At 51.2% G+C, this 27,341-nt stretch overlaps 1 protein-coding gene across 3 annotated transcripts in view; it reads right to left on the bottom strand.

Moving 5' to 3' along the window:
* The window catches only part of LOC138824440 (ubiquitin-associated and SH3 domain-containing protein B), a 77,155-nt gene that overhangs the window by 26,668 nt on the left and 23,146 nt on the right, over window positions 1-27,341 (bottom strand). The window lies entirely within an intron of this gene.

Here is a 27,341-nt window from a genome sequence, read left to right as displayed (position 1 = left end):
GCTGGTGGGGGAGGCCAGGGTCTGTGTCGGGGGGCCGTCAGCGCCGGCGTGTGGACGGGCAGGTAGTCAGTCAGAGGGTCCTGAGCACTGGGCACACGGCTTGAACACCATTCACGGCCCCTGCCCTCCCTCAGGGAGATTTCAGTTCATAGACCCAGACCCAGCTAATTCATTGTATTATTCACGTGGCAACTGCAATGGAGGGAAGGTATAGAAAGCCTCTAGGCTTCTGCCTGTTGAATGGAGGTAAGAGTCTCTCAGATGTATCTGTCCAGGCTGGCTTTGAACCATGATCCTCAAATCTCAGCCTCTCTAGTAGCTAAGGTTACAGGTATGAACCACCGATGCCAGAAAACCTCTTTTTTTTTGGTGGAGAAGCCATGTACCCAGGAAAGCACAGCCACGGCGATCTGTTAGAGGTTAGACTCTCTGAGGGATTGAATACACCAAAAAAAGAGGCCATTGTTTCACAAACAATGGCAAAAGGGGAAACTCACTGGTGGTCAGACAATGTACTGTTTATAAAAAGCATCCGATTCCTTCTCCCCACACTCTTCCCCCAGAGCCCACGGAATATATCTGACTGAAATTTAATTTATTTCATCAAAGAAGCTAAGGAGAATCCTCTGGAAATGAAAGATCTAATTAAGTTATGGTCTCCGTAACTCAAAAGACACATTTTTGGAGAGGGTTTATATAAAAATAAGTAACCGAGAAAGATAATGAAAGGTTTGCGTGTTATAAGACTGGGATAAAAGGTTAAGGAAAACCAAATTCTTTCTAAAAAAGAAAAGGAAGATCATTGTGCCTTTCTAGTGAGAGTCAACTGAACGAAAATAAATGTTGGCTGTAACACAAAGGACTCAAGTTAGTTCCCAGAAAGAACTTTCTGCAAGTAACAGGATATATACGCATATGCATATATATACGTACATATATATATATATATATACACACACATACATATGTAGATATATAATTTCTAGAAAGCATTTCCCTATCTAAAACAGGGGAGTGAAATTCCCAGAGCGTTGAGTCCTCTGGAAGAGTCCTCCTCCCAGCAGCCTCGGTGCTCCGGTGGCCCCTCCCCTTCACCCACCACCCGGCTGGCCGCGATCTGGGTTGATCTTGTTCCCAGAACTCTGCCCACAGAACAGACGGAACATGGCCAACGGTCCTACGAGTCTCCCCAGCCCTGCTCTGTGGAAGAGAGGCTGTTTGCACAGAACTCCACTTTTGTGACACGGCCCAGGGCCTGGGCCGCTGCCGAGGGTGTGTGGGAGGGGGTTGGAAGGGTGGGCCCTAAACCCCACGCTGGCCCGGACACCTGCTACCTCGGGGGGTGCCGAGGGCAGCACCCTGGGCAGTGCCCACAGCCTTGGCCCCACAGCAGGACCAAGCCGTGAGGGACATGCCCATTGGCCCTACACCAGGGGCACGCGTGCATGTGGCGGGAAAAACATCCCGGCTCTGTCAAGCTGGGGTGGCAGCCAGTAGTGTAAGAAGAAGCAAGCAGCCAACAAAATGCAGAGTGGCAGAGGTGGCAGAGGTCTGAGCAGTGTTCTAGCGGACACACAGGGGCTGCCACTAAGTAGTGGAGACCCGGCCACATTTCCTGGTGGCCTAATGGCTCCGATGCCCAGAAAGTTCTTCCTCCTGTCCCAACAGTGGCCCACATGACCCAGATGGCTGGCAGCCCCTTCCCTAGGCCTGGCTGGGCTGGCTACATCTTCCTTACCTCATAAAACGATTCGGTCTATCACTGCCAGCCAGGCAATTCCCCAAGGCTCGTGAAGCAGACCTGCTAAAAGCCTGGGTGGTTTGGCTGCACAATTTTATCTCCAAACTTGTGCCCCTCTGTGAGGATGCAGGAGGCAGGAGAGAGGCCTGTCAATCCACATCAACCACAATGACCCTACCATTTCCTTCAGAGGAAATGAAGCTAATGGAGAAAGGTATATTGATCCTCAAGGTCTAGTTTCAGGGCCAGTCTGCCAACGCCGTCAGTTGGCTGGGGTTATAATGGCTTCTGGTCTCCGCCCGTAGCTGGTGTGAGAGCTGTTCATCTAATGATCAATTGGACGGCAGGCTTGTCTGGCTGGTCAACGAAGGAAAATGCACTGGGCTCTTTAATAAAGCAAATCAGTACCGCCCCCCTCCCCCTTTCTTTTCACCAAGACTCTTTTTTTTTTTTTTTGTCGGTGGTGGGGCCTGAATTCTGGGCCTGGGCGCTGTCTCTCAGCTCTTTTTTTTTTTTTTTAATTGTGAAAATACTGAAGAGAGGGGTTACAATTACATGGGCAAGATAGTGAGTACATTTCTTATCAAGCATTGTAGCCTCCTCCTTTGTTTCCCCTTCCCATCCCTTCCCAGCCTCCCCCCACACCCCCACCCAACCTTCCTCGCCCCCCCCCCAAAGTTGTAAAGTTCACTTTTGACATAACGACTTGTACGTCTCATTGTTGCAATGGGTCCACCTGTGTCCCTATTTAAACGATTTGTTTTTTCCCTTCCCCTCCACAAATTATAACAACATCAAATACAGTGAAAGCAGGGGTTATACCGTGGGGGAGGGACATACAAAGCAACAAAGAAATCATCTTATAAATGTGTTAGAAACAATCGCATGAAAGAAAAAAAACATTTGAATACATATCTTAGGGTTCATTTCCCTAACATCACCTTATCTGACCTTTTCTGCTTGACTCAGACATATACTAGTGATTGCAAATAAGGGAGACCATGGGACCTATGTTTCTTTGGGCTTGGCTTACTTCACTTAATATAATTTTTTCCAAGTCTTTCCATTTCCTAACAAATGGGGCAATGCCATTCTTTCTGATGGAGGCATAGAATTCCATTGTGTATATATACCACATTTTCTTGATCCATTCATCTACTGAGGGGCATCTGGGTTGGTTCCATATAAACATAGTCATGCTGGCAGCTTTAGTATGGTCTTGTTTGTGAACATTTGGGTAAATGCCCAAAAGTGGGACTGCTGGGTCATAGAGGAGTTCTATGTGAAGTCTTTTGAGGAACCTCCATACTACTTTCCAAAGTGGTTGAACAAGTTTACACTCTCACCAACAATGCAGTAAGGTTACCTTTTGTCCACATCCCCTCCAGCATCTGTTGTTATTAGAGTTCTTGATTTTAGCCATTCTAACTGGGGTGAGGTGGTATCTCAGTGTTGTTTTGATTTGCATTTCTTTTATGGCTAGGGATGTTGAGCATTTCTTCATGTGTCTATTGGCCATCCTTCTTTCCTCTTCAGAGAAGTTTCTCTTTAAGTCTTTCGCCCACTTATTTATTGGGCAGTTGTTTCTTTGAGGATTTGTTGTTGGGGGATTTAATTTTTTGAGTTCCAGGTATATTTCAGATATGAGACCTTTGTCCGTTGTATGGCTAGTGAAGATCTTCTCCCAATCCGTGGGCTTTCTATTGATCTTGCTAGCTATGTCCTTTGCCATGCAGAAGCTCTGCAACTTCATGCAATCCCATTTGTCCAAACTTTCTTTGATTTGTTGTTTCTGGGTCTCTATTAAGAAAATTTTGGCCTGTGCCAAGAAGACCTAGAGTTTCTCCTATTCCATCCTGTAATGTTTTCAGAGTGTCTGCTTTGACTCCGAGGTCTTTGATCCATTTGGAGTTGATTCTGGTGCAGGGTGATATATAAGGATCTAGCTTTAGTTTTCTACAAGTAGTTAACCAATTTTGCCAGCACCATTTACTGAAGAGGCTGTCTTTCTTCCATTCTATTTTTTTAGCTCCCTTATCGAAGATTAGATGACTATAGGTCTGTAGGTTCATTTCTGGGTTTTCAATTCTATTCCATTGGTCCTGAGGTCTGTTCTTGTGCCAGTACCATGCTGTTTTGATTACTATGGCTTTATAGTAGAGTTTGAAATTTGGTATTGATATTCCTCCAGCACTGTTCTTTCTGTTGAGGATTGTTTTTGCTATTTGGGGTCTTTTATTGTTCCATATGAATTTTTGGATTGCCTCTTCTATTTCCTTGAAGAATGAGGTTGGAATATTGATAGGTATTGCATTGAATTTGTAGATAGCCTTGGGAAGTATTGTCATTTTCACGATGTTGATCTTTCCAATCCAGGAGCATGGGAGTTTTTGCCACTTTCTAAGTTCTGTTTTTATTTCCTTTTTCAAGTTTTTAAAGTTTTCATCATAGAGGTCCTTCACTTCTTTGGTTAAGTTAATTCCTAGGTATTTTATTTTTTGTGGTGTCCCTCAGCTCTTTAACTCAAGGCTACCACGCTCTACCACTTGAGCTACAGCGCCACTTCCTTTTATTTATTTATTTTTCTGCTTATGTGGTACTGAGGAATCAAACCCAGGGCCTCATGCATGCAAGGCAAGCGCTCTACCACTGAGACACCTTCCCAGCCCCAACCACCAAGACTCTTTTCTAACTCATAAAGAACCTAATAAGCCGCCCACCCCTCCATGTGTGTGTGTGTGTGTGTGTGTGTGTGTGTGTGTGTGTGTGTGTGTGTGTGTGTGTGTGTGAACATCCCCTGTAACAAATGACAAGACGGACGGAAAGCAACAAGAGAGAGGAGCCCCTGCCTCGCTCCACACCACTAAACTGGGGAAGGAGAGGGCGGGGCAGGGAAGCAGATGAATGTGAGGAGTCATTTCGGGTTGCTGATGACAAGAGACCAATTTCTTTCCCAATCCCTTCATTACCCCCTCCCCCACGGTCTACGCCACTAAGTGGCACCAGCTACAAATAACTCCAGTATGGGCGAGTCTGGACCTCCTGACATCCTGCGTCTCAGCCTTGGTGGGTCGGAGAGAGGAAGGCACCCAGAGCGGAGGAGCCTGCGCGGACGTCTTACGTTACGGAGCTGACTGGGCGCTGTGCGCGCTGAACACTCCACGCCAGCAGTCTAACCACAACCCTCCGGTGCCCTCAAATTCTCCTCATTGCACGGTGAGAAGAGTGAGGCTTAGGGTACCGTCCTTAGATTGATGGGGTACACCATAACGAAAAACCATCCCCTGCTGCCCGACACTCTGGCTTCCAAACCAAGCCACCTCCCCAACCCTCCCCCAGTTCTACAGAAGAGAGTACTGTTATGGCGTAATCAGACCCCATTCTGCCATTCACTGGTTCCAAGGGTATCAACTGTGTGCCGAGCAGACCCTTAGGGGGCGCTGTGGCCATCCTGCCTCTGGCTGTCAACGCCTTTGGCCGTGACTTAACTTCTCTCCAGTAGAATGGGGAGAGGGGATGACATCTGTGATTTCATGGGATCCGCACGCAAGACTCACCCTGGGGGCAGCCCTGAAGCAGCAGGAGGCTGTGGGCAGCCTGTGGAGAGCACGTGGAAGTGGATTCGAGTCCCGCTTCTAGGAGGGGGCACAGGGCTGGGGTCCCCATGAGCCAGGGCCAGGCTCCTGGCCTAAACAAACTGAAATAACAAATGTGCATGCACGTGTGTGTGTGTGTGTGTGTGTGTGTGTATGGGTGGGTGTTGTAAGCCCTTGTTTCTAGTGCCAAGTAGTAGAAAACAAATACACTCAACTTTTCAAGGGGGGGAGCGAGAGGCTGGAGAGAATGCACATCGACTTCCTCTTGGCCGGTCTGTGTGCATGTGACCTAGCCCAGCTTCAGGGCGAGCTAGGCATTTAATGCAAGAAGTGCAAAGCTCCAAACTAGAAGCAACTGGGCCGATTCCTTTCTCTCCTCTCTTTCCTGTTGCTTAAGTCATTCTAGGCCAAGAGTTACAGCTTGGTGCGGGAAGAGGAAGGACGTGGACTCCAGACGCTCACAGACTGTCCTCTCTACACTCAGTCCCCTGGGTGGACGCTGGGACTGATGGACCCCAAGGTCCCGGTCATCAGAATGTAGTAGGGAGGTGCTGGCTCAGACGGACCCTCCAGCCCCTTTCCTCTCTGGTCCCCACCACTGCCTGCCTCCTTAGTCCCTCCCACCCACCCATGAGGTTACGTCTGCTTCCAATCCTCCCGGATGGAATCCTTTGGCAACATGGTTCTTGGCAGGTGCTTGGGAGTTCCACCAGGCAGCTGAAATCCCAGGAAATTCCACCTCCCCATCCTCTACGACCCTTCTTACACTAAGTTACACCGCTAAGCTGCTGAGAAGGTCAGCAATGGCTGCTTTCCCTTCCCCAGGGCTGCCTGGTATGCACAAAAGGGACCTAACCAAATAGGAAGCAGAGGCCCCCAGCCCCTGGCATACACACTCTACTTGTCCTTCCTTCTGCACCTCAGCTCTCAGAGCTCAGGGTCCTGCCTTGAACTCTGGGGTGTGTTTCTCACCCCAGCACCTTCCCCTGGCTGCAGCCCTCAGGGAGCGGCTGAGGAAGGAGTGGATGAACTCCCTTCTGACAGGCTAGAGCCTCCCATCACACTAGCCCCCCCCCCCACCCCCAGCACCTGATCGAGGGCAGGAGAGAGGGACCAGGCGGCAATTAGGAATATTAAATTATAGAGAGAGCAAACAGAGCCTGTCTGCCTTCCACGGTCTGGATTACCTAGATTGAGCAGATAGGATCTGTCTCCATTCAGGCTGTAGTTAATGAAGGACCACAGACCCACGTGGCTTTGCAACATCAGGGATTTCTCGCCACAGTTTTGGAGCCTGAGCGAGAACAGGGAATGGAGTAGTTGGGGCTGGCATGGCCCCTTCCTGATGGCAGCCTGCTGACTCCTCCTTGTGTCCTGACACAGAGGGCAGTGGACAGGAGGGTCCTCTAAAGACTCTCTTCCCCCCTCCCCTCACCCCAGAGCTGGAGATCAAACCCAGAACCTTGCCCATGCTGGGAAAGTGCTCTACCATTGAGCTACCGGCTCTGGGATGTTTCAAAAGGCACTTATCCCATTTATTAGGGAGTCTGATGGCTCCTCAAGTCCACCGCACCCACAAAGGCCCAGGAGAGCATGGAACAGCCTAGAATGTGCGCATGCGCACACGCACACACGCACGCGCACACACCTATCTGTCCTTGTAGGTAGGGAGGTAGGTAAAAATACCTGCAGTCTGATTTTAACACCTGAGAAGGGCATGCATGCTGTGATACGAGAGCTAGGCTACAATGAACACACCATTTCAGGTCTCAGAGCCAAGGTCCCCGAGTTCAGTCTTCTCACATGACCAATGAGGAACTGAGGAGGTGGAAGATTTCCCAGGGTCCCCTAACACCTTGCCGTGTGCTCTTTGCACATAAATGTGGTCACTGTCTCTGTTTAGCTGCTGTTGCTTTAGGTCCTGTGCCAGATTGCAATCTCTCATGCCCCAGCAAGTGCTGGTTTACTGAGTACTCAGACCCTTTCACAGAAAGCAGCAAGCGGGAACCCCTTCAGGAGGGTCCTCTAAAGACTCTCTTCCCCCCTCCCCTCACCCCAGTGCTGTCGGGGTGCGGTTGGGCTGGGCCCTTCCACCCTGGTATAACTTCCTCCTCTGACTTCCTCTGCCCTGCAGACCCTACCACAGCCTTCCATGCAGCAGCCAGAGCCGCCTGGGCTGTACAGAGACACGGGGACGGGCTAAAGGGCTCTCTCTGTGGGATTTAGGAGAAGACACTGGGAAGGTTGGGGTGCAGATGGAGGAGCTAGGTTAAGGAAACAGGCCAGCTTCCTTGGAGGAGGGGGAAGAAGAGAGAAGGCAGCGCACAGAGAAACACAAGGCCGTGAGGCCTGGAGGGGCCTCGGCGGTGCGTGTGAGCCCTTCCCACTTCCGGTCACCCGAGGAAGCCGGGGCAAGACTGTACTGCTCATCACAATGTCTTCCACAGTCCTCCTGGCACGGCTCTGGGGCCACTTGTCAAGGGGAGGAACTAGGCAGGGGAAGGGGAGGAGAAAGAGAGAGGAGAGAGGAGAGGGCAGGGAGAGGAAGGGAGAGGAGAGAGAGATTAGGCTTCAGTTGACCCTGCTTAGGAATCTAGGTTAGCCACCGCTCTCATTACAGAGAAGATTGGGCCCGTGTTTCTGGAGGACAAAGAGGACCTGAGTCAGCTCTAGGTGGCTCTGCGTGGGTTCTCAAGGCCAGATGCTCTGGAGAATTTTCTGCACAGCTCATTCTTACGGCTGCATGCAAAAGCCACCCACGAATGTGGTGAGGCCACATGTGCCGCGCCTGCCAGCACAGCACCTCAACCTCGCTACTGACCCTCTTCCTTATCCGTGCCCAAACTGCCCGGGACTGCCAGGGCCCAGGGCCGCTGTGAGGATGCACACCTGCCTGTTGAGCTGGGCTTCAAGAGGCAGGAAACGCCTGACCCACCAAATGACCAAAGCAACCACCCGCCGGGGGCCTGGCCTCGGCCGGGTCCTTCTTTAGTCATGAGATTTTCTTAGCAGTCCATTCTTCTTTCTTTCCTCCTTCCCTCTTTTCCTTCCTTCTTCTTCTTTCTTCCCTTCCTCCCTCCCTCTCTGCCTAGTCTTAAAAATGACAGGCCCTTCCAGCTAACTTGAGGAAGTAGACTTCTGTCCCCAGTTCAGAGGACGGCCTGAGTCACTTCCCCTCCTTACTTCCTCCTGGCTGATGACCCCTCCCCCCCAGGGGTTTGGGGAGAGATCGCCAGTTGGGGCTAAACTGCTGGGTGGGGAGGGGATGGGTGGTATGCAGGAGCACAGGCAGAGCTGGCTTCCTCTGGAGGCTGGACAACCGGGGCTGGGAGCGCTCATTCTTCAGAGCTGTGGGCCCTAGGAATGTTCCCTTCCCATGCAGAAGCGAGGATTCAGAAATCCAACTTCCGAGCCAGGAAAATGACACCTGTGCGGTTTGCCTGAGACACTGGGAATTGCAGATCTTGGACAAGAGCCCCTCCCACCGCTGTGTGGGCCGGGTCATCTTCCCTGTCCCCCATTGGCTCCTGGGCAGGGAGGGAGGGGTCAGGGAGAACCCCAAGAGGGAGTGGAGCCCACTGGCCTCCGCAGGGTCCTACTTCCCAGCCCCAGTGCCTGGTGAAGCAGCCATCCCTCCAACTCCAGCCCATCCTGGGGGAGGGAGGAAGCCTGCAGCCTCCCCCAGCTCCTCCCAGGTGGAAGGGCCCTTGAGCATTCTCTGCAAGCTCATCATACACACCCTGGCCCTGCCACAGCCTGGCCTCGTAATGCAGATTGCCCGTTATCTCTCAGTACCCTCAGGGGATCACTATGAAAATCTACAGAAAATGGCATGGCCAAATACTCTAAATCATCCTTAAATTGTGGTTATATGGTATTGTTGGGGGACAATGCAGTTTTGCATGGGTTTTATTTGGGGAGAGGAAATAGCAAGAAAAGAGTTTATACATGTTCAGTCCTTATGTAGTTTCTTGTCTTTTCTCTTTCTCCTCTCTTCCCTCTCCTTCTCCCTCTCCCCCTGCCCATTTGGTGCCAATATAGTAGTGGGGCTGGAACTCGGGGGTCTGAGAACTGTCCCTTAGCTTATTCATTCAAGGCTGGTGTTTCTCTACTCGACTCCCAGCCCCACTTTAATTGGAGATAAGAGTCTTAACAGCTTTTCCTGCCTTGGCTGGCTTTGAACCTCGTTCCTCAGACTTCAGGCTCTTTAGTAGCAAGGCTTACAGGCATGAGTCACCAGCACCTAGCTTACTTGTGGGTTTAATTTTTAAGTTAGAAAGCTGGCTCCTGGTGTAGCAATTGGTGTCATCCTGGCTGGGACCTCTGTGATTGGGTGTAGCTTAGTGCTCGCCCAGCATGCACAACTCCCGGGTCTGCCTCCCCAGACAGCAAAACAACACAACAAAACAACAAAACCCCTCTGCGACCCTCTATTCATCTAAAGGCCTCTCCTGCTGGAGAAGGTGAATGGGTAGATCTAAAATGAGGTACAGTGGTGATAGCGGGATATGGAGATGGGTACCAAGACCATCTGGGAAGAGCTTACACTCCGATCCCAGCAGCAGCCTGGGGGTGGAGCTGGCCTCCATCCACAGTAATGGATGCCACCTTCCCGGGCAGCACCCCCAGCAGCATGCCAACTCTGAGGGCCAAGTATAAACAGATCGCCCAACCAAAATATCTAATTAGCAGGCAGCTGGGTGCTAGGAGGTGGCCCCCACGCAGGGCCACCAGCATCTCCCAGACCTGCCACAACCGGTCCCAGACAGGGCAGAGCCTTACGAGCTCGGATGCTCAAGGCTCAGGAAGGCAGAGCGGGCCGGGCCACCGTCCACCGCTTTGGAGCTCCTGGGTCTGCAGAAAGCGTCACCCAGTCTGGGGATGGATGGATGCCCTTGGTGTGAGGGTTAGATCTCATTTTGGGGACCTAGCTACTAACCTCGAGAGCAACATGACATCTAGCTTGCCAGGCTATGAGCAGAGGAGTCCTGCTGGGCTCTGCTCTCGGCCCAGCCCTGACATGGACGGTGCGCTTTCCTGTCCAGCCAGCCAGGCTCAGAGAGTGCTGTGAGCACCAGGGCCTCAAACCCTCGCTCAGTTCTTCATCTCGCTGGCCAGGCAGTAATGTGGCAATGCCAACTCAACTCAAACTCCATCCCCCACCATCAGCGATCCTGTACCAGCTCCAGGGACAAGGGCAAGAATTTGACTTCCTGAGTCTCACCAGGAGAGCCTGGGCTGTGTGTTCCACTGACTTGACCTCAGCTGCCTGGAAATGACAGAGCAAGGGCCGGGATAGGAAACGCAAGCCTTTAGGGTCATCTTCCTGAAGCCCACTGTGTGAGTCTCCAGGCTCTGCAGAGAGAGAACATTCTAGAAATGCAGAATTAGGCAACGCGCTCCAACATTCACCCGAGTCTAGATTCTCGGCATTTCCAGTCACTTTGCAAGACTCCTTGGGGAAGAAGGCTGTAACCGGATGGATGTGTTTGGTCCTTACTCATTCATCAAGTTCCCTGGCAGCATGTGGCCGGCTGAGTCTAGGCTTGTATCACTTCAGGGTTTTAGATGCCATTTCATGGGCATATGGTACCTTCGAGTCTTCTCAACCAGCCTGAGTAATATGCTAGAAGGAAAGGGGAAAGGCAGGCACCCTGCCCTCCCACCACATCTCAGTAAAGGGCACCCAGCCAGGGGTAGCCAGCTTCTTTCATGAAGACATGACTGAGTGTCAGGCGTGCACTAACAAACACACGTACTGTGGGATAGTGGAGCAAACTTTGAGCCCTGGCTCTGCTATTTACTACCAGCTGAAGTAGAAGAATACAGCTGAGCTGCCTAGCAAGTTCAAGGCTGGCCTGTGGAGCCCAGCCCTTTCTCATCTCCCAAAGAATACAGAATAACATCGATTAGCTCCTCGGCTATTATTAGAGTTAAAAGACCGTGGAATGGCATAGTCAAACCCACAGAAACTCCAGGTGCCAGGGGCTCACACCTGCAATCCTAGCTACTCGGGAACCAAGATCTGAGGGTCATGTTTCAGCGCCAGCTGCGTCTTGAAAGTCTGTCACCATTTTCTCAGATTAGCCAGCAAATATCTGGAAGTGGAGCTGTGGCTCAAGTGGTAGAATGCCAACCTTGATGGGAAAAGCTAAGGGATAGGTCCCAGGTCCTGAGTGCAAGCCCTAGGACTGATGTGTGTACATGCATGTGCACATACGCATGCACACACACACGCACATACACACACACGCACATACACACACACACACACACACACACACACACACACACACACACACACACACACACACACACACACACACACACACACACACACACACACACACACACACACACACACACACACCTTGGAACTGGAATTGAATGTTGTTCTACAGCTCACTAGCTGTTAATTTACTAAATCCAGCTCCCCTCAGTTTCCCATGTGACAGTACAGGGTAGTAATAATACACAGTGCTGTTTGGAGGTTTGACTGACATGGCATGCCGGGCACACGGGCATTCAATGAAGTTGCTCTGTTAACATTCTAGATGTACAAAGCGAAGTACAATGGTAAATGCAAACAGTTGTGATTATTTTTCTGGGCTTTGGGCAAATAAGGGATGCCAGTATGCAGAGTACTTTGCATATAGCCAATGCATAATAATTACCCACCGCGCAGATAATTATGGCATGCACAGAAGCAGTTCCACTGTGGAATTCAGCCCGGAGATTAGTATCATTTGCAATAACTACATTCCAGGCTGCCAGCCCTACAAATCAGACCCAACTAAAGAGCGGCACACAGGCCACAATGCAGCTGCGACTCAGAGGGGGGGGCGCTGGTGACAGCACAGAGCCACCAGGGACCGCAGCTAAGTACTTCCGCGTGTCAGCTGAGGGCTCTTCCTTCCCCAGCACCAATAATCATACTGCCATGTGTGGTCTGGCTGCCGGTGTGACCGGAGCAGGACACTGGGGAGCCAAGGGAACACACAGTCATCCGCTGTCACCGCCACAAAGAGACCCCTCCACGAGAGCACCCACACGTGAGGGCCCTCTCTCTCCCCTTCCTCCTTCCTGCCTTCCCGTCCATATCCTCGCTCCCTCCCTGACAGTCAAAGGACTGTGGCCAGCCAGCATCCAACACAACTAGCATTCACAAAGAACCTGGGTGCTAGGACACAGCACAGGGGACTGAGAAGAGATTATAGTTGGGTGTGGACCAGGCCTTAAACGTGGCCTTATGTCTCTGTGATCCTCAGGCTGATCTTTTACGAGGCTTTGGGTAGTGTCCAAAACCTACCATGGGGAAGGGAGGGAATAGAAATATTCAGAGAAGACTCAAGGAGAAGATAAACATAAAATAGTTGCATAGATCTATTTAGCCTACATGGAAAGTGATCTAATGCTGGGTACCAGTGGCTCACGCCTGTGATCCTAGCTACTCAGAAGGCTGAGTCTAAGGATTGAGGTTCGAAGCCAACCTAAGCAGAAAAGTCCAAGAGACCCTTAACTCCAATGAACCTGCAAAAGGCCAACAGTAGAGGTATGAGAGAAAAGCAAAATCAGAGTGTGAGGCCCTGAGTTCAAGCCCCAGGACTGCCACCAGCAGCAGCAAAAAATGCTAAAGTGAGTTCCCTTCCCAGGCCATTGTCCATTTTTGCTCAGAGATGGGCTCCCGGGGGGTTGGGGCTGGGTGATGGCCAGGCTTGGCTGGGTCCGGCCATGTGTTGATCATTACGGATGCTGGATGAAGATCCGCAGGGCTCATTATTCTATTCTCTCCACTTCTGTGAACGTTTGATCGTTTCCACAATAAAAAGTTAAAACAATGGAAGAAACAGGGCAGCTGCTACCCAGCTCCCGCCCACTGCTGGCATCTGGGATGAGCCCGAGGTGCCCACACTGAGGCTTCATAGTGCCAGATTTCATCAAACCACAGTGTGGTGTGGCTCCACTTTTCAGGGGCCACCCTGTATTTCTTCGAGCACCAAGGGGGGTCTTCTTGCCCCAGTTTCACAGGATCGAGGTGCTAAGTGTGGGGTTTTCCCCAGTAATTATTTCCTAGGTGATGGTTAAGTGTTTATTCTGTGTCACCATTTATACTATGCTCTTAACCTGCATTTAATCCTGGCAACAGATTAGATCTCTATGCTACCAGCTAATCTATACCACAATTGCTCTTTTTTTGGGGGGGTGGTGGAATGGGGGGTTGGTTTTCTAGTGGTTAAATGGAGATAAGAGTCTCTCGGACTTTCTTGTCTGGGGATGGATTTGAACCTCAATCCTCAGAGCTTAGCCTCTTGAGTAGCCAGGATTACAGGAGTACGCCACTGGCCCCAGACTCCAGACTCCAGCTTTTTATTTATTTATTCTTTTTTTTTTTTGTCGGTCGTGGGGCTTGAACTCCGGGCCTGGGCGCTGTCCCTCAGCTCTTCAGCTCAAGGCGAGCGCTCTACCACTTGAGCTACAGCACCACTTCCGGTTTTCTGGTGGTTTATTGGAGATAGGAGTCTCACGGTCTCTCCTGCCCGGGCTGGCTTTGAACCGCGATCCTCAGATCTCAGCCTCCTGAGTAGCTAGGATTACAGGCGTGAGCCACCAGCGCCCGGCTTTATTTATTTATTCTTAATCGTCGCCATTACTCACAAGGAGAAACTGAGGCTTAGAGAGGCTTACTACCTGCTAAGTTGCAGGCCCTGGTGGATCCTAGGCAGTCTGGCCTGAGTCCTCCTCCACTCCTGTGCTGGGAAGCCTGCGTGTTAACACTGATGTTTGCTGTTTCTCTATAAAGAAAACTTTCCCAGCTCTTCAGGGCCTCCTGGCCCCTCTTTGGCCCTTGGTTTTTATCTGTGTGTACAGCAGGGCGAACACAAACATCACTGCAGATACCGGCTCACCCTGCTGCTTAAAAAAACACGTTTATCTCACTTGGTTTTCAACAGCAGTCCCAAGGGGAGAGGAAGCTGTCTGGAGGTCAGCAAGCAGAGCAAGGCCACAGAGCCACCACCTGGCTCAGCCCCCAGAACGCGGGGCTCTTTGTTTCCCATCTAACATTGCTTCTACTTTGCTCTGGTCCTTCTGAACCTACTTATTTGTCCATTTTATCTCTAACATATATGCTGGCGTGTGTGTGTGTGTGTGTGTGTGTGTGTGCGTGCACATACACCAATATTAGGGTTTGGACTGAGGACCTGGACAGTGTCCCTTAGCTTACTCCCTCAGGGTTCTACCATTTGAACCACAGCTCCATGATCAGCTTTTTGCTGGTTAATTGGAGATAAGGGTACTGGGGACATTTCTGCTTGGGCTGGCTTTGAACTGTGATCCTCAGATCTCAGCTTCCTGAGTAACCAGGTTAACAGTTGTGAGCCACCAACTCCCAGTGCTATCCTTATTTATTTATTAATTTGTGGAGACAGGATCTCACTAGGTAGCCCAGAATGGCCTAAAACTTGCTATGCAGTCTGGGCCAGGGTTGAATTGATGATCCTCCTGCTTCGGTCTCCTTCGTGCTGGAATTACAGGCACACCTGTGACTCAGCACACCTGGCAGCCTGTTTTCCGGCTGAGTGGTTTTAGGGGTCTCTTAGTCGTTGTTTCTGCCTTTTCTTGCGTTCCCCTGTTGTCTGGTCCACCCTCACACAGGCCATAGAGGATCTTCCTAACATATTAACCCCGCCATGCCACTGTCTTGCTTCAAATTGCCCAGAGCTCCTCAACTCCCTGGCTGCCTCTCCAACATGGCGCCCGGGCCAGGGCCCCGGAAGCCTCTGCCCTGTTCCAGCCGGCTGCTGACGCCTGCTTTCTCTGGATCTGTCCCCACCCCGTCCTTCAGCCTCATGGAATTAAAAGCTGACTTTAAGCATGGGCCAAGGCATCACCTCCTTGGGAGGAAACTTCCAGAACTGCCTTTCTGAACTGCCCATCTCCCCTCCTGGCCCTCCTACATGTGACATCTGGAGGCCTGCCAGGGGGTCGCAGGCACCCTGGAAACAAGGCCCCAGGTCTGTGGGATGAACAACACACCTTCAGAAAGCAGCACACAGCGCATGCCCTGACAGAGGTTCGAAAACCGCCGGCCCCACCCCGGGTACAAGGGTGAACACGCTTGGAAGTCCATAGTCTCATCTCTGTTTCCTTCTATGTCCGTTCCCTCTTCCCCCCCTCCCCCCTCCGTCCCCCCCCCCCCCCGCATGGGGAAACATACTTCTCCATTGTCGGCACTGAGTGCAGCACAGCCCAGCCCAGCACTGTGAGGCTGAGGCTGAACGAACAACTCCCAGGCTTGTTGCTCTTTGCAACAGCTGTCAATCACCTGGGCAGCATTCCCACCCCCCACCCCCCACCGCGTCCGCCTGCACACTCCGGAAGCCAGCTTCCGCCTCTCGGCGGGAGACCCTCCCCCGTCTACCCACTACCGAAAGCTCTGTGCCACCCACAGGCTGGGGCAGGGGTGGGGGGTGGGGGGTGGTTGTCTCTCAAGTTCCTTTTCCAGCTCATTTGTAGAAATGCACACAGGGCCCCGACTACTCGCTGCTGTTGAAACTCCACCCATTGTGCTGACCCTGGACCGCGGGCCTCATCTCCACCACGGGCTGCCACCTCCAGCGCTGGGTGGGCATGAAGTTGGCAGGCGAGCCTTCTCCTAACCAGAGTCTATCCCCCCCCCATCCACTCTCCCACCCACACATACCCAGCGTCAGGCTGGGGGATGAACTTTGTGCCCAGCACTGGGAGATTTAGCAATCAGGGGAACATGCCTCAGTTCCCCCGGGGCTCAGCTGAGCCAGCAGACAAAGAACTTAGTGCAAATGACCCTCACGCTGGTCAGACTTGCAGCCAGGAGACTGGAGCTCACGCCTGTAATCCTAGCTATTTAGGAAGCTGAGATCTGAGGATTTCAGTTCAAAGCCAGCCAGGACAGAAAAGTCTGAGACTTTTATCTGCAATGAACAACCAAAAAACCATAAGTGGAGCTGTGGCTCAAGTGGTAGAGAACTAGTCTTGAACAAAAAGCTTCAGGGACAGCACCTGGTCCTTGAATTCAAGCTCTAGAATTGGCACACTAATAATAATTACTAACAATAATAATGATAAAAACCAGCACAAAGAGCCCTAAGAAATCCAAATTCATCTAACACGAACAGCCCCTGAAGCACTTCTATTTGTATGCTTGGGATTGTGTCCCTCTCCTTCCCCCACACTGTAAATTCTTAGGAACCAGAGAACCCCCTAATCCTCACATAGAACCCCCCAGTCCTCACACAGAACTTCCAAATCTGCATACAACCCTCAGGACGCAGTACCCCGCACATGCATGGGTGCACACACACACACTTGCTGTGTGAACTCACAACCCCTGCTCCCAGTGGGAATTGTCTTGCCCCCTGGGGACAGAGAAATGGATGAGGTGTCCTGTCCACCCAGGACAGCAGGCCAAGACCGGTCTGGTTTCTGACCCTAGTTGCTCAGGAAGCCATTTTTTCCAGTGATATTTTTTCTGGTTTAAAGCTGGAAAAACAAAGGCCTCACACAAATGGAGAGGTATGCCTTTATGCTAGCATGGCCAGGAATGGTCATAGAAGCTTTCCTGAAAATGCTGCATTACGAGGCTTCTCCTTGGCACAGGGCACAGGCAGCAGGTGGACACAGACACGTGAGCACACACTCAACACACGGTCACACGTACAGTCACCCACACTGGACACTGAAATCACACAGCGCTCTTACAGATGCACACATCAAAGTCACAATAGGAACTCACACACAGCCTCCATACACAACACAACCTGTACGCGAGCAGTCACACGCAGGATTCTGTAGGAAGCCAGCTAAGAGCCGCTTGTGCTGTGCCTGTGAATGAACTACACTGTGAGCCCAGTCAGAGGCCCCCTGTGCCCTTTGATCTGAACTGTTCCCTGTTTCAGTCACTTTACAAGCATCTTGGGCTCCAGGAAAAGCAGGATTCACTGATAAGACATCTCGTAACACAAGGCAAGCCACCATCAGACGAGCAATACCTTCTCATCATCTTAAGAGCTAAAAGCTCCGCAGGCCTCCAGAGTCCAAGACTGAGCTGATGGCCCACCAGGCAGCCGGGACTAGGCAGGCTCTGCAGACTGCCCTCCGACCTGCCTCCAGCGCTCTCCAACCCGAGGCCTCTGTCTGCTGAAGGTGGACTGAAGTGCTGCCTTCCCCCGGTGCCATGTAATAGATCTCCTCCGCCCTTCACCGTGTCTCTTTACTTGGCATGTGGGGGAGAGTGGCTGGGCCTAACGTGGGACTCTTGGACTTTGGTCTGGGGTCTGAACTGTGGTGGTGGTGGTGGTTGCCGGTCCTAGGTCTTGAACTCTTGTCCTCTACTTGAGCTGCAGCACTAAAGCTTTTTCTGTGATTAACTGAAAAGTCTCTGGGCCTTTCCTGTCCAGGTTGGCTTTGAACTGTGATCTTCAGACCTCAGGCCTCCTGAGTAGCCAGGATGACAGGCATAAGCCATTCCTCATGTCTGGCTTACCTGTTTCAATCGCACACAGAGAGGACACAGTCTGGAAACGTACACAACTCACACCCATGTACACTCACCCACACAGTCACATGCAGACATGCTCTCCCACACACAATATACACAGCCCGCCCTCGCACACACACATTCACGCATGCACACTCACTGCACAAGCTCACACCCCGGCTCACTCACACACCCCAGCGGGAGCCGTTAAAGCGGCAGCACTCACATTTTCCATCTATTGGTGGGTTCAAAACAGGAAGCATGTGTGGGGAGGGGAGGAGCTGGTGAAACGAGAAGGCTACGAGGCCCAGGTGTGGACAGACAGATGGACTGGAAGGGAATGGAAAGGGAATCTCCTGGTGTTGGCCCTTTGCAGGCAGGACAGCGGGGCTGTGTGAGGCGGGGCTTGGCCTGGTCCACAGCAGGACCGGACCCGGGGCGCTGGGCAGGTGCCCAGGAGCGGCCGCTCGGATCCACTGCATCTCTCCTTCAGCCAGGACTTTTGAGTTTGCGAGACTGTTCTTCTGAGAGCCATCCTAGCAAGGCCACCCTGCCCCTCGCGCCCTTCCTGCTCAGCCAGGGAACACTCTGTTTTCTGTCCTCACAGACCAGGTCCCTGCCCTCCAATACCCCAGTCCTTGTAGAACTGGAGGCTTCCCCAGTGTGTCATGACCAGTCTGTCCTTCCATCTTCCACACCGGGCTCTGAGGTGATGTCCATGCCCACCCTGGCCCTGTCTCCTCCCAGCTTGGCTCTGAAAGGCGTTAGGCCCTTCAGCACAGCTGGAGCAGCAGGAACTGACAGTGCTGAGACAGCTCTGAGAGGACCCGGGGCTGCTGCAGGCCGGGGAGGCTGGCCTGGGGGAGGCTGGCCTGGGGGAGGCTGGCCTGGGGGAGGCTGCGCAAGCATCTTCCTTTCCCCCCGCCTTACAGGCAGCACTGCACACCACACATGCATGTGCACGCACACACCTGCATGCACACTCACGCAAACATATGCATGTACACACTCACAAATGAGGTCAGGCTAACTGGCCGGCCTAGTGTTCAGATTTGGCTATTCTCTGCCTGTGTTTTAATGGCTGAAGACAGTTGGGCCTGAATTTCTACAACCTACAGCAAAGAGGGAGAGGATGCTATAGTCCGATGACAGTTTTGGGGGGTGGAAGACACTCTCTCTCTGTCTCTGTCTGTCTCTCTCTCTTGCTGTCTCCTTGAAAGGTTAAATCTGTTTCCCCTGAGCAGTGACTCTGGGAAGTTCACAGGTCCCATGCTGGGAGGTGGGCCTCTCTGTCCTTGGCCTCTTTCCTGTCATGGGGTACTAGGTGTCACATAAGAGACAAGCTCCAAGACGCTGTGTGTGTGTGTGACTGGAAAGAGACAAGGGGGACAGGAAAAGAGACCCAACTAGACTTTTCTGCCAGCTTAGCAGTTCCTGGTCTGGCCATGCCCTGGTTCACAATCCCTTCCCAGTCAGGGGGCAGACACTGAACAGCTGGGACCCGCAAGGCACAGAGGGGCAGGGAGAGGCCGGCCTGGCCAGGGGAGGCCTGGAATTTCCTTTCCTGGAAATCTGCAGAATGGGCCTAGAAAATTCTTGCTCTTGTTCTCTTTGGCTCATTCTGCCTCCTCTGTCTGGAATACTACCCCAATCTTTCTCCAAGTCCTGCCCTCTTCTGCAAAGATCCTTCCAGGCTTGAAGGCTCCCCTGAGGCCACAGACGGTGACAGTCACAGTGACTCGCAGTGAACCAATGGCTGACAAGTGAGGAGGTGGGGGGCAGGAGCTAGATGGGGGATAAGGAGGGGTGTTCAGGGCTGTACTCCACCATCAGACCAGCAAAGCAGAATGCAGGCTGTGCATGCTGCAGGTGGCCCCGGGGCTCCCAAAGACGGTGACAACATGGAACACAGCTGTCCCTGAGAGGCTGGCCTGCTTAGGGTGGGTGAAGCCCCTAGGAATTGTTCAAGGTTGGTTTCCTTGATCAACCTGGTGTCCAGGAAGCAGACAGCGTAGGAGGGAGGGAGGCGGGGCTGAAGTACTGCTGCTGACTCCAGGAAAGGCTCAGAAACAGCCAGGCCACCCAAGTTCAGAGAGTTCAAGTTCATGGGCCTGAGGGAAGGGGAGAGGCTGGGCCTTGTTTATGGGTGTGTAAACAAGTGGAGCATCCAGGGCCCCATGGTCCCAATGGATCCGTTTTTCTCGCAGAAGAGTAAAAAAGTGGAATGTTCCATGGTTCCTGTGGGTCCTTTCAGCAGGGGCTGGACAAGCAGACGCGAGCTGACAGATCTCACAGTGAGGGTCTGGGTTCATTTAGTCCTAAACAACCAATGTAAGGGCACCGTTGTTGTGGATTTGTATCTCTGTTCATTTGGGTTTGCTTCCGTTGGTTGAAAGGAACAATTCAGGATGGGGCACAGGATGAGCAGTCCTGGATTAAATCCCTGTAACACGCATGGACACACACACACACAGATGTATGTGGACATGCATACACAGAGAGTCACACATGGACACATACAGGACACACTGGTATGCACACATGAACACACACACATGGACACACAGGAATATGCACATACACACACAAGACACACACAAGGGGGCTGGGAAGGTGGCTCAGTGGTAGAGTGCTTGCCTTGTATGCATGAGGCCCTGGGTTCAATTCCTCAGCACCACATAAGCAGAAAAAGCTAGAAGTGGCATTGGGGCTCAAGTGGTAGAGTGCTAGCCTTGAGCTGAAGAGCTGAGGTATAGCGCCCAGGCCCAGATTCAGGCCCCACAACCAACAACAACCACCACAGACACACACAAGTAGCACAGGGCATGTAGTGATACCTGCTAAAACCAAATATAACTCAAGCATCAGGTTCTATGTCAAATCCTAAATTTTCCAGGCTTCCCTTTATGCATCCTAACTTCTGTGTCTTCATTCTGCTTCTGTTAGAATACAACACCTGTCTGTCTCTCTCCAGAAGTTTATAAGCTTCTGGTAGGACCACGGCGTCACCCAGATGCATTAACTTCTAGCACCATGTAAGGGTTGGTTACTGAATTAAAGAGCATCAGCCAGGCCCAGGTGGGTGGCTCACTCCTGTAATCCTAGGATCTCAGGAGGCTGAGATCTGAGGATGGCAGTCCATAAGCCAGCCCCGGTAAGAAATGCAGTTCAAAGACAGCCTTGTCAGGGAAGTCTGTAAGGCTAATATCTCCAATTAATCGCTAGAAAAGCTGGAAGTAGAGCTGTGGTTCAAGTGGTAGGAGCGCCGGCCTTGAGAAGAAGAAGACATAAAACCCTGAGTTTGATTCCCAGTACAGGAATAAAGAAAGAAAGAAAAAAAGGAAATAAGGAAGAAAAAAGAAAAAAAAAAAAGCAAAGAGCTAAGCTATACTAATTTTCTGCTACCCAAATATTGTTAAGATATCCATTGAAATTTCATCTGTTTGTCTGTTTGCTTGAGACTGAGTCTCGCTATGTAGCCCAAGCTAGACTTGAACTCCTGTCTCAGCCTCTTGAATGCTGGGATTCCAGTGTGTGCCACATCTGGCCCACTGTAAATTCTGCTGCCTATTTCTTATGCATGTAAGAATTGCAAAGGAAGCAATTTAATGCTAAAAATAAGATCTGAAGGACATTTGAAGGACAAACAAACAAGTGAGAGACGCATGGCTCGTGGGTGATTACTCTAGTGCCATTCTGCTGGTAATGTATGCATTTCTCCCTTTGGGAGACACAACCCTCTAAGTGCAAATAATTGCAGGCTGTCAAAGCATTTGAAATAACTGTGACCATCAGGAGCCCGGCGAGTAAGAAGGTACAGAAAAGCTACTGCCCTCCAAAAAAGGGGAAAAGTTCAGTTCTGTCTGGATGAAGAAAAGTTTATATAAAGCTTGGTAGGAAACAGGAAGTTTGGGGGAAAAAACTGATAAGGAAAGCCGTGAAGAAACATGCTGACCCAGGAAAGAGGGATTGGGAAGTGGAGAGGAAAACTTCTTTAAACAAAGATTCTCGATCATTTATGGGAGGCATTTTCCCCCCACCACTCTTTTTTTCTTTCTCCCCCCTTTTTCCCAAGAAAGTACTAAAACAATGAGACTAGAACTCATCATAATTCTGTAAGACAAAACATATTTGGTGTGTGTGTGGGGGGGTGATTATTCACTCGACTGGAGTTGCTTTAATGGAGTCTTCTGGATGAAAGCTGTGTCTTAAAATACACAGCCAGTGATGAGGAGTTATTTCAAGATGTGAGTCAAGGCCACTTGCAGCGAGCGGGGTTTGAACAGGAAGTGTTCCCATCTTCAGGAAGTGAACAGGGTGTTAACAGTTGTCCCCTACTCCCCTTTGGTAGACAGCTGGTTTCCACTGGGAACATGGAAGCATCAGCGACTAGTGAATCTATGAACACCACCCAGGTAAAAGACAGTGAGACAGCTCTGGAGCCTTGTCCTGCCCCACCCCCCACTACCCCCTTCCAACTCCAGAGTGCCTTCATTTTGCTCAGGCCTAATAAGGCCTTTGCAACTCCCTCTCCCTTCCTTGTAACCACTGACCAGGCTTCTGCTGCTCACCACAGCTTCTTTCTAGGTACAAGAAAACCAGAAGCTTTTGATGTGCAGATCTCAAGAGGAGATATTCCATAGTAAATGCCTGGTTCAGCTGTCCAGCCTCCGGGATTCTTAGATCTATCTTATTTCTAAGGTGGGAGACTCCACCTTTTCTGAATCCATACAACCTTCTTCTTCCCTCTTCTGTGGCAGTCCTGTCCACGCTGTAACCATCTGTTGGCATTCCAGTGGGAGTCAGGGCTCCACGGCCGTTCAACACTGTGGGGAGGTGCAGTTCTGAGTGGAGGATTGTGGGAAGGAGTTTGCTCTGTCCCACCCACTAAGACAAATGCTAAACACTTTGAATGGTAAGCCTTGCCAGTGTGAAATTCAGATCTGGTTGAGCTTGGGAGTCTGGCTGAGTGTGGCTAGAGTTGCTTTCTAGCGACTTATCCCTGAAGTCATTGTTGATGTGAAGCCTCTGCTTTGCAGTCATTATTTTCAGCCATCTCATCCCTCCCACCCCCCAGCCAGACACCTTTCCCGGAAACATTTATTAAATTGGGCACCAAGGAGTTCCAGAAATAATGGAGCTTGAAGAAAGCACTTTGCATTTGTGATGACTTGGATTAAAATTTAATTGGAGTCTGGGTTGGTGGAAGTGGGGAGCTGCTAAGATTAGTCTCCTAGAGCTGAGGAGAAACACATTTTCTGCTGTGTAGGAAGGCACTATTTGTCCATCCGCCTGTGTCCTCACTTCCAATCCAAACTCCTCTTGCATTTTCTACTTAGCCCAAGGGATGTTCTCTTTAAAAGAGGAAGGCCGACCTTTGATCCCATACTCAAAGCCTTCATAACTATCTGGCAGGATGGGTCCTGCCTATAATCCTAGATACTCAGAAGGCAGAGATCTGAGGATTGAGATTTGAAGCCAGTCCAAGCAGGAAAGCCATGAGACTTTCATCTCTAATTGATCACCAAAAAGCAGGAAATGGAGCTGTGGCTCAGGTGGTAAAACCCCAGCCTTGAGAGGAAAAAAAATCTCAGGGTGGCTAATTGGAGATTAGATTTTCCTTCCTGGGCTGGCTTTGAACTGTGATCCTCAGATCTCAGTTTCATGAATAGCTAGGATTACAGGCATGAGCCACTAGTACTCAGCCTTACTTTCTCTGGAAGTTCCCAATAAATTCCTTGAGTCCATCACCCACCTTCAATAATTGTAACTAACGTTTTGTGAGTTGTTCGTATGTTGTTCTTCAGCCTTTTACTCTGGAATATTTTAAGCAAACTGCAGGCATCATAAAATCTCATTACAAAAAATTATAACAATTTTTTCCCTTCTCAAGTATTTAAAGGCAACATTGACATAAGTATGCATGTGTGGCCGATAAGACCTATTTTCTAACATAATCACTTCCATCATCCTGTCTAACATCTTTCCTTGGCAGCCCTGAAATATCAAGTCCAGATTCATTTTTCCCTGATTGTCATTTAAAATAAAAAAGTCTTGTAATACGTAGTCGCTTTGGATCAGGCATATACAGGACCTGGCCTGATTTTGCCAGGATGGAAAGTTCTGACCACGGTTCAAGTGCCCAAACCGCTCACACTGCTCACCCTAACAAGAACAGTGCCCTGAGGTCAGGGGAGCTGCGGCTTCAGGGAGTTCTGGCCTCCCCGTGGGAGCTGCGGGCCACGGCCCTGCTGTCTGCTCACTGCGCACTCAAGTCCTGCGCTCTTGCCCAGAGCTTCCTGGAACTCACAGGATGTAGGTCACTACGCCACCGTGCTAGACCTGGAATAAAAGTGGCTTCTGCCCTTTCGGGACTGCCTCTCCCTTTCACAGTGTGATCTTTCTAGTTAAGGGCCAAACGCGAGCCGCATGGGGTGACACAAAGAGCAAAGGCGGAGACTGCAGAGTCCCTGTCTGACTGGGTAGCCATGAACAGGCCTCTTACCAATCAGTTCCCTCCCTCCCTCCCTCCCTCCCTCACTCCTCCCTCCCTCCCTCCTTTCCATATTTTTGGTGCTGGTCCTTGGGCTTGAACTCAGGGCCTGGCACTCTTACTTGGCTAGCACTCTTCCACTTGAGCCACAGCTCTACTTTTGGCTTTTTGCTGGTTAATTGGAAGTAAGTCTCATGGATTTTCCTGCCAGGCTGACTTTGAACCGCAGTCCTCAGATCTCAGCCTGTTGTGTATCTGGGCATTACAGGTGTGAGCCGCCTGCCTTAGGCTAGAGTCTTTCATTTCAGAAGGACTCAGGGATCCCAAGATGCTCTAGCTCTGACCGTGTGGCCCCTAAGCTCAATGGCCAGGCAGTGACCACTAACTTTCTGCCAGCATGGGGAACTGGGAGTCTTCCCAGATGACCAGCTCTTTATGGAGAGGGACTGTCGATTATTCTGCCATCACCAGATTCTACCTCAGCACAAAGCACACAATAAATGCGGCTGGGTAAAGTTCCAATTGATGAACAGCTGGTCTTTGAGCAGCCACAAGAAGCCAGGCACAGTGCTAATCTTGAGGCCCAAAACACCTCCCTGGAAATGCTAACTTGACGTGGGAGAAGGGAAGTCTCTAATGGAGAGGGGCGGTCACGGCCCATACAGTTTGGGTTGAGGCCCTGATGGTTCTAACTGAGCTTCCTGCTCTTCCCGTGGAAGTGTCTCATCAGCACCCCAAATCCTCCAGCCTCACACCCAAAAGAATGGTCTTAGCAGAGAGCTCTTGGATTCATCAAATGGAACGTCTCCGTGGGAGAAGCTGGTCCTTCCCAGGGTCACATTATCTTCTCTGTGAAAACCCATGGGAATGGGGCGTGGATCGGGGATTCTGCACCCCACCCCTACCCAGGATGGCCACATCATTCCACCCAGACTTACAGGGCAGTGTGTGTGTGTGTGTGGGTCCCCTCCTCCTGGCTGTCCCCTCAATGAGAGCTGAGAGCCTCCAGGCCAGGGGGCCACGCAGGGTGGGGGGGATGGCTGTGCGGAGCTTCTCTGGGCCCCTGGGTAAGCCGAGGAGTTCTTGAAGCAAGGGTTCGGCTCATGGCTCAAAATGAAGCTCTTCATTGCCAAACCCACATCGAAGAGAAAATGGCATTCTGCGCGCCCTAAGAGTCCAGATACACACACTGTCTCCGGCAAAGACATCCCGGAAGCTCCCCAGTGAAATCAACCCCAAATCCCTTCCTAACCAGGGACCAGCTCCTGTGGCTCACCATCACCAACACCAGCGCAAAGCCCTGTGTCCAGACAGGCTGCCCCCGGTGCCTGCAACAGACACAGTCGCCAATGTGTAATTTTAGAACCAAAGGCATCTGGACAGATCACGGGGCCGGCCCTCCCCCCAAAAGAGACACAGCTAACTTCCTTCCCATCTCCTGGGGAAATTCTCCACTGTAAGCAGAGATGCCCTGCCTACAGGGGGCGCTTGTCCTCCTAGCTAATTACAGCCTGCACTGGCTGGCTGTGGCCCTGGGAATCTTAAAGCGTCCGTGCAGCGCAACACACATGGCAGGAAGATAAAAAATAAATAAATAAATAAAAGAACCCCGGAACTGGTCCCAGGAAGTCCTGGCAGCCACATTGTCTGTGTCTCCAGCAGAATGACTCTGAAAATCAGATACGCATGGCCCTGGCGGAGACGGGGTGGGGGTCGGGGGGGTGGGGAGTTAATTAAGACTCAGAAGTTTTGAGAGGAAGAGCTGGAGGGGAGAAGGAAAAAAAAATCCTTTGATTTGCTAACAATTAGCAGTCTAAAGTCCCGGGACCCCCCCGAACAGAAGAAGTGATCAAATGGGTATCACTCCGGGAATCCCTTCCATTTAGCAGCATGAGAAAGTCCCTGGATGTGAAATCACTTGAACCTTCCCCCGTGGACAGCAAGGTAGGCAGAAAGTTGTCATGATTTTAAGAGCAGGGAGACAAAGCCATGGCCCAAACTTTCTGCTTTCCTTTAGTTCATTCTAGGTAATCCAGTTATAGGCTGGGCATGATCACACACAAATGTATAGTCCTAGAGTTTGGGGTCAGTCTGGGCTACAAGAGGGGAGAGAAGCCCTATCTCAAAACTAACAAGAAAGGAGCAAAAGAAAGAGGAGGAGGAGAAGGAGGAAGAGAAAGAGGAGGAAGAGGAAGTGTCCTAGCTTTACAAATACTGCATTGGGATGAAGCTCACGCCTGTCATCCTACCACTCAGGAGGCTGAGATCGGAGGCTCACAGTTCAAAGCCAGCCCCTGCCGCTCTCCAGGGATGGGTGGGAGGTGCTCACCAGGCATCTCACAGAGCACACAGACACGTCCCATTGCCCTTGAACTTGCGGAAGCAGGAGAGCCACACAGGTGCCAAGTTAGAAACCGACTCCTACTTGGGAAGCTGAGAATGGGGGAGGAGATATTCAAGGCCAGGCCAGGGAGAAAAGTTCAGGAAAACCCTTCTTAACCCATAGCTGCCCATAGGCGTGACACGGTTCTGTCATCTCAGGATATTTGTGAGGTGAGATTGGCAGGATTACGGTTCTAGGCCAATCCAGGCAGAAAAGTCTATGAGACTCAAATTTCCATAGAAGGAAGCTGGATGCCTGTGGTTCCAGCTCAGACTGGTAGATACCAGCTCAGACTGGACTGCGGCTCAGGTACGCACCTGACTAGGAGACTAGACCTTGTCTAAAAATAAATAAATAGGGCTGGGAAGGTGGCTCAGTGGTAGAGCGCTTGCCTTGCATGCATGAGGCCCTGGTTCAATTCCTCAGCACCACATAAGCAGAAAGAAAAAAGCTGAAAGTGGTGCTGTGGCTCAAGTGGTAGAGCGCTAGCCTTGAGCTGAAGAGCTGAGGGACAGCGCCCAGGCCCAGAGTTCAGGCCCCACGACTGGACCCAAAATAAATAAATAAATAAATAACCAGAGACAACCAAGGCTCAGCAGTAGAACACCTCC

The sequence above is a fragment of the Dipodomys merriami genome, unplaced genomic scaffold, assembly GCF_024711535.1.
Source record: "Dipodomys merriami isolate MVZ:Mamm:240054 unplaced genomic scaffold, mDipMer1.0.p SCAF_129, whole genome shotgun sequence".
Lineage (NCBI taxonomy): Eukaryota > Metazoa > Chordata > Mammalia > Rodentia > Heteromyidae > Dipodomys > Dipodomys merriami.
The sequence above is the reverse complement of the archived record's forward strand: the minus strand, read 5'-3'. Positions and strand labels throughout refer to the sequence as shown.